The following is an 8,462-nucleotide window of genomic DNA, read 5'->3' as shown; positions in this document are numbered from 1 at the left end:
TCTAGCCACGGGGGGTCGTCCAATCAGAGCGCTATCAGCGAGGAGACGCTAATACTGGGCGCGGCGCGAGAGGAGCCTCGGAGTCCCGGAGCGCCTGCGGGGCGTCGCTGCTGACATCTATCGGAAGGAGGAGAGAACGGTCCTGAACGGAGCAAAAGGAAGAGAAATGTGCTGTGTTATAAATTTTGTATATGTTTTCTGTCTCTATAGCATTATATGGAATGTTCCTGCTTTATTTTGCTCTGATTTTGCCGATGTGGGAGGAGGTTAGGAAAAACAGGAGATGAGGGAACTGAGGAAACAAGTGGGGGTGATAGCTGAAAGGTGAATGCTTTCATTGTATGCTAATAGATCTCATGCATATTCATTGGGGAAATCCTGAAAACCTGACTGGATTGCGGCCCTCGAGGAGGGACTTTGACACCCCTGCTATAAGAAGTGTGGGGTGCAGGGCTCATGGCAATTAAATTGAAGTTGACTCTAGCATAGGGGTGGGCAACTCCCGTTCTCTAAGGCTAGAGTCCAGTCGGGTTTTCAGGATTTCTCCAATGAATATCCATTGAAAGCAGTGCATGCAAATAGATCTCAGGTTTCATTGGGGGAAATCCTGAAAACCCGACTGGATTACCGCCCTCGAGGACCGGAGTTGCCCATCCCTGCTCTAGCACAAAGACTGGATTGGGGGGGAGGAGGTGGGAACTGTACCTTCTGACCTGATGTTGATATCTCCTGCCTCTCTACCACTTCTGAGTAATGTCAGAAAGGAGTGTGTCTACTGTGGCAACACAGACCCCCCCTCCCCAAAAAATGTGGCACCTGGGGTAATGACCCCAATTATTCTCTCTCCCTCACCCCAAGGGATTCCCTATTTCAGATAAACAAGAGTAGGAAATAATGACAATCAGAAAGGAGGCCAGAATTCTAACTGGTTTCCATAGAGCTGCTAAGCTACCCATTCCAAGAGGGATATTTTTTCATCCAACCTCAACCTGGTGCATTATGGGACTTGCAGTACTGATTTCAATGAATAGACTCATGGTCTACAAATACTACACTGCTTTGAGATGTAAGTTTAAAACTAGGACCGTCCAAAAAGTTTCCCACCTGGAATAGGTAATTTGGCAGCTCTAACTAATGCTGCCAGCTGCATCCACATTGGCAGGAGAGGGTTGATGCAGTTCTGGGTTTACCTTGTTGCATGCCCGGAATTGTAGTTCTGATTTCTCCATTGCATTCCCAAAGATAAGCAAGATTATAAGGTCCAGCATACATTTGGGGGAGGGGGAACAAATCCAGGACTGGATAAACTGTGTCCTGTGAATCTGGACCCAGTTGGCAGTCTTACACTATACATATACTTAGTTTGTAACTCTTAAGAACATAAGAAGTTGCCTCCACTGGGTCAGACCAGAGGTCCATCGCGCCCAGCAGCCCGCTTCTGCGGCGGCCCATCAGGTCCGTGACCTGTGAAGTGGTTTCTGTCTAATCCTATAACCTACCTCTACTTCTTTCTGTACCCCTCAATCCCCTTATCTTTTAGGAACTTATCTAGACCTTCCTTGAACCCCTGTAGCGTGCTCTGGCCTATTACAGCCTCCGGGAGCGCGTTCCATGTGTCCACCACCCTCTGAGTGAAAAAGAACCTCCTAACATTTGTTCTAAACCTGTCCTTTTTCAATATCTCCGAGTGCCTCCTTGTGCTTGTGGCTCCCCACAGCCTGAAGAATTTGTCCCTGTCTACCTTCTCTATACCCTTCATGATTTTGAAGGTTTCTATCATATCTCCCCTAAGTCTCCGCTTTTCCAGAGAGAATAGCCCCAGCATTTCCAATCTGTCCGCATATGAGAAGTTTTTATACCCTTTATCAACTTTGTCGCTCTTCTCTGGACTCCCTCAAGTACCGCCATGTCCTTTTTGAGGTATGGCGACCAGTACTGGACACAGTACTCCAGATGTGGGCGCACCATCGCCCGATATAGCGGAAAAATGACTTCCTTCGTCCTGGTCGTGATACCCTTTTTGATGATACCCAACATTCTGTTCGCTTTCTTAATTATGCTTTGGCAAAGCTGCCAAGTTAATCCAGTTCCAAGAAGGAAATTTTAGGCCAGACTTGGATTCCTGCCAACCTCATTCTGATACTCTATGGTGGGCTAAGGCTTGTCCAACTTCCTGCTCTCCAAGAGCTTTTGCTTGGCCCTCTGGAGCTCAGCAGGATTCCTGCTTTCTTTGTCTGCAACTCAGCTATCTGCAAGTTTGAGCTTCTTGGTGCCAGAAGTTTGGATTGGTCTTTTTTTTTTTTTAATTCTTTATTCATTTTTTAATCTTATAATTTAAGTGTACAAATAATAAAACATTTGAAATTAAATACATCACTTGAATTTCTTTCTAATGTAACATCAAATATATAAATTTATTCCCTTCCCACCCCCCTTTCCTTTAACATTTAATCAAAAATATACAATATAAATATTTTTTTTCTTTTGATTAAACCCACAGTAAACTATAAACCACCCTCCTCCCCCCATTTGCAAATATACTTTCACTAGAAAATGGTATCTATTCATTACAATAAGTTATCAATGGCCCCCAAATCTTTTTAAATTTATTATAATACCCTTTTTGAGTAGCAATTATGCTTTCCATTTTAAAAATGTAACAGAACAAATTCCACCAGAAGGTATAATTTAATCTACTGCAGTTTTTCCAATTACTTGTGATATTTTGAATGGCGACTCCTGTCATAATCAATAAAAGTTTATTGTTGTTTGATGAAATCTGACTCCTTGTTCTCATTGACGTACCGAATAGAATCGTATCATATGATAAAGCTACATGATTCTCTAATAAACAATTAATTTGGGACCAAATTGATTTCCAAAAGGCCATGATAAAGAGACAATAGAATAATAAAAGATCTAGAGTCCCTGCTTCAAGTTTAGAATGCCAGCATCTATTAGACTTAGAGCTGTCTAACTTTTGTAATCGAAATGGGGTCCAAAATGCTCTATGCAACAAAAAGAACCAAGTTTGTCTCATAGATGCAGACACTGTACACCTCATCCTCCAAGACCAAATTCATGGCCATTGAGACGCAGAAATTTTATGCTTGATCTCAATGCTCCACATGTCTCTGAGGCCAGTCTTTGTTTTTTTATTTATAAATCCTGTTATCAATTTATACCACTGTGCGGCTTGGTGTCCCAAGAAGTCCACCTGAAAGCATAAGAATTCCAGACTATATTGATTATTAAGATTCTTCCATTCAGGGAACCCCTCCTGAATAGCCTGCTTCAGTTGCAACCATTTAAAACTTTGTGTTTTACTAAGACCATATTTTTGCTGCAACTATGAAAAATCAAGCAGTTTACCATTTGAAATAACATCGTCTAAAACCCGTATACCTGCAATAATCCAATGCTTCCAGACGACTTTAAATCCGCCAATTTGAATCTTGGAGCTAAGCCATATAGATTGATTTGTTGATTTTTGTATTGGGTTAGGTGTTAAATTACTGACATAACGTAATGTTTTCCACGTATCCAATAATATTCTATTATCTTTATATTTTCTAGGCATCTGAAAACATGACATAAATGTAAAGGGAACATGAGTCGCCATTCCAAATATAACCAATATGGGATATTTTCCATGAGCTCTGGGAGGACCCAATACATACCCTGACGTAAAATATAGGCTTGATGATACCTATAAAAATTTGGGAAATTTACCCCACCCTCCATAATTGATTTTTGTATAGATACTAAAGCAATTCTAGGTCTTTTGCCCAGCCAAACAAATTTTGTAAGAATACCATTTAGTTTTTTATAAAAGGACCCCTGAAAAAAAACTGGTATCATACTCATTTGGTAACAAACCACAGGCAATATCATCATTTTAATAGTTTGAACTCTCCCCCAATAGCTAATAACAAGGGTTCTAATACAATATCAAAGAGCAAAGGAGATAATGGACAGCCTTGTCTAACCCCCCTCCACAAATTAAAACGCTCTGATAAATTATTATTAATATACAATCTTGCAGTTGGGGAGCTATACAATGATTGAATCATTTGTATAAATCCAGAACCTATACCAAACCATTCTAAAGCTTGATACCTAAAGGTCTATTCCACCTGATCAAAAGCTTTCTCTGCATCCAAGGACACAGAGAAAACTGGTTCATTCATGGCTTCTGTTAAATTTAACATATGAAAAACCAATCTGGTATTATTAGATGAATGCCTGTTAGCAACGAATCCAGTTTGGTGCATATCAGTAATAAAAGGGAGAGCCTTAGCCAAACGTAAAGCCAATGTTTTAGCTAAAAGTTTTCCATTAACATTAATTAGTGAAATAGGCCTGTAGTTTGAAATGATTGTTAATGATTCTGCCATAGTATCTGTAATGCAACCCTTAGTTAGTTGATACTGATATAAATTTAATAAATGGGGTAATAGGATAATTTGAAATGATTTGTAAAATTCTACAGTAAAACCATCACCACCTGGAGCAGATCCAACTCTAAGAGATTTCAACGCTGTTTCTATTTCTTTTAATGATATAGGCTCATCTAAACTTTTTTTTATATGCTCAGGAATTTTCGGCCCAACAATTAGATTAAAAAATTCTAAACCATCTTTTCCTCTATCTTTATAAGGCTCAGAAGAATATAGGTCTTTATAAAATTTTAGAAATTGATTTAAAATATTTCCAATTTTAGTATGTGTATCTCCTTTCTCATCCTTTATAGCAATAATTTTTGTTCTTCTTTTCTTCGCTTTAAGATAATTTGCTAATAATCTTCCCGCCTTAGAGCTTCCATAATACAAAGTTTGATGAGAAAACAAATCCTTCCTTACCAATTTTGAAGATATCTCATTATATTTACCTTTTGCTTTTAATAAAGCCTGTAAGGTTCTTTGCTCCCATTTATCAATTAATTTAGCTTCCAGATGTTTAATTTCTTTTTCCAAACTAGAAAATTGTTTTTTAATTTGTTTTCTTATGTATGCCGAATACGAAATAATATTACCTCTCATGGTAGCCTTAAATGCATCCCATAATGTTTCTATGGTAATATCCTCCGAAGTATTAATTTGAAAAAATTCAATCATTTTTAATTTAAATTCTTCCATAAAATTTGAATCCGCAATCAATGTATTATCGAATCTCCATACAGACCTGCTATAATCTTGCTCATGAAACTGAAATTCAATCCATACACCACCATGATCAGATAAAATGATAGGATCTACGGCAGCTTTTGTTACTTGTTGTACCATTTAATTTGAGAAAAAAATATAATGTATTCTTGAAAAGGATTTATGAACTTGTGAGCAAAAGGAAAATTCCTGATCATCAAAATGAAATATACGCCATATATCTTTCAAATCACAAGAATTCATCAAATTATCTAATCCTAACGACTTCTTAATCCTACTTGTTTTTTTTGTCCATTATTTTATCCATAACAGCATTAAAATCTCCTGCCACTACTAAATTAAAGCATGATTCTATATTGAGAGGAGCGGTTTCTTTAGAGCAAGATAATTTAAATCGGGAGCCTCAACCCTGACGAAAGCATTGAAACATGGACATGTTGGTGGAGGCGCTCCCTTAAAGTTTTTTCAAGCTAAGTACTTTACTTTATTATAAGGAAATATCACAAAAGTAAATTAAAAAAAGCAATATAAAATGCTATAAATATAAATATAAAAATAAATATAAAGTTACGATTAAGTGCAACGGATCCTATGAAGATTGGGTTCAGTGATATGTTTCACATGAACTAGTAGGTAGTTTAACCCTCTGAGGATTGGAGAAAAAATAGTAAAAACACTACTGAAAAAAACACAACACTAGAAGTTTGATATGGTATATTCATTACCAAATTAGAAGCAGCCAGTGGTAGTAATAACTGTTGTAACTTCTTAAAAAATTCAATTTGATTCGTATTTGGGCATACACATTAAAAAATTCCAGGGTATTATTTCCCATGCTCATTTCCACATGTACCCATCTTCCCAAGGGATCAAAATCAATTAATTTTAAATTAGCTGTACATTTTTTATTTACTAGTATAGCAACCCCTACTTTTTTGCCCACTGCAATTCTTTTAACTTTACTGGGCCTTGAAAATGTAAAGATTTGTTTTGATATGTTATCCGCATAACAGCTGGGTAAAAAAGACCGTATTAAGCCCCAAGTTGTTTAAGCTGAGGTCTTAATTGAAGAAACTGTTTCCTGGTATCTGCAGTTCTCTTTTCAAAATCCGATACCAACAGGATTTTTGCATCTTTGTAGCTCAAATTTTTATTTTGTTTAGCAGCTTGAAAAATTTCAAATGCTTGTTGATAACGAAGTACACAGAATATTAAAGGTCTTGGACCGGTATATCCAGAATTTCTTTTAATAGGAATTCTGTGGCAGGACCTCACACCGCATGCTCGCAGTAGACTTTTGAATCTTTAAGATTTTATTCCCACTCTCAGCTGTTGGGCTGGCCATGGATTCTTGAGGAGGGGAGGGGAGGGCAGGGATGGGAGAGAAACTGATTATATTGTTGAAAATGTTATTTCCTGAATGGTACTACTGTTTGTATTTGCTTCTTACTGCTGGAATAATAAAAATCATTTAAACATAATAGGAATTCTGTGTGCCCTTTCCACTTTGAATAGAAGTTTAGATGCCAGTGGTATTAATTTTGGAATAAGCATTTCTATAAATGCAACCGGATTTTTCCCCTCTACATTTTCAGGTAATCCTAAAAGTCTTATATTTTGCCATCTTGCATGGTTCTCAAGATTTTCCAGTTGTGCAGAGAATTCTTGCTGTACTTTCTGGCTTTTTAGACATGTTTTTTGGCATGTTATAACTGCCGTCTCCGTTTTTTCCAGTCTACTTTACACATTATCCATCCTTATAGTGATGGCATCCATTTTATGAGATAAATTTGTTACCTCTTCAATTACAGTGGAAAGCTTTTCCGCATTACTCTGTAATAATGCCTGGATATTCTTTAAATCCTCTCTTACACTTATTTTATCCGGCGAATCCTCAGGTAACGGTATCCTGGACGGGGTTGTAAGATCTTGCTTCCATCTTTTCGATTTTCCACCTGAAAACGCTGCTTCTATATTAGTTTGTTTTGAGGCAGCCATAGTTAGTACAAAAGATTTTTTTTTCTATTAAACTTGATATCCGTGATCGAAAATCAATAAAAAGTATCCTGGGTAGACGGAGCTATTTAGTTACACGTCCATTAGCCAGCGCTCGCAATCCACGCCCCCTTGGATTGGTCTTTCAATTTCAACTCTTGCCAGTTTTGAAACTGCAAGACAGACCCAAACTTCCAGCACCACACTGCCTAAGTTTGCAGACAGCAGAGTCGCAGGACAGGGTTGGGAACCACTTGTCTACGGGCCAAATTATGGTCATTGGAGGCTATGTTATTTTTAGTGCTAATGGAGGCTATGTCTGTTTCTGACTGGGATACAAAGAAAGGTAGGATTTTGCTTAATATTTGGAAGCCATTTTTAGAAACATTGACTCCAGCTGCTCGCAGTCGTGTTCTTTTAGGAAAACCTTAATTTGTTTTTTTTTTGTTGTTGTTGTTTTTATTATTATTATGCAGTTCTGGAAGGGGATATAGATATATTTATTTATTTACTTATTTGGATATTTATTTTTCAATTATTATATTTACATATTTATTAATTTGGAAATTAGGTGGGTAGGGATGGGGCATGGGATGGTAGAATAGAGATTGGCAGTTGAAATTGCAATTGTTTAAATCTGATCTTTGCTGTTTGTATAAATGATTTTCTTTTATTTCTGCTTTTTATTGCATTTCCTTATATTCAATAAAAATAATTTAAATATAAATTCATCCTACAAGATGGAAAGACAAAATCCCATAAAAACATTTACAGGATGGGAAAGCATTAACAGAAAATAGCATTAGCACCATGAAGGCATTGACAAATAATTATGTTTTCAACATTTTCTTAAAGTTCAGTCTCCCATCACAGAATCGCAGAATATTAGGCAGCGCATTCCAGAGCTTGGCACCTGCTACAGATAGCATTGTTGCCCCAATCTTAACATGAGAGACTAGCCCCCTCTTCTATTACACTATGCTAGGTACACCATGAGCGACTACTTAGAAAGCTGCGTAACCACAGGGTGGAAGGGGACATATACAGATGGATTAAACACTGGTTGGCAGGCAGAAAACAAAGGGTTGGGGTGAAGGGCCAATACTCAGGCTGGCGGAGGGTCACGAGCGGTGTTCCGCAGGGGTCGGTGCTCGGACCACTGCTGTTCAATGTATTTATAAACGACCTGGAAACGGGGACGAAGTGTGAAGTTATAAAATTTGCGGATGACACCAAACTCTGCAGCAGGGTTAGAACTGCTGAGGAATGCGAAGATCTACAAAGGGACCTAAACAAACTGGA

Source organism: Geotrypetes seraphini, chromosome 11 (assembly GCF_902459505.1).
Source record: "Geotrypetes seraphini chromosome 11, aGeoSer1.1, whole genome shotgun sequence".
Classification (NCBI taxonomy): domain Eukaryota; kingdom Metazoa; phylum Chordata; class Amphibia; order Gymnophiona; family Dermophiidae; genus Geotrypetes; species Geotrypetes seraphini.
This window is presented reverse-complemented; position numbering follows the sequence as displayed.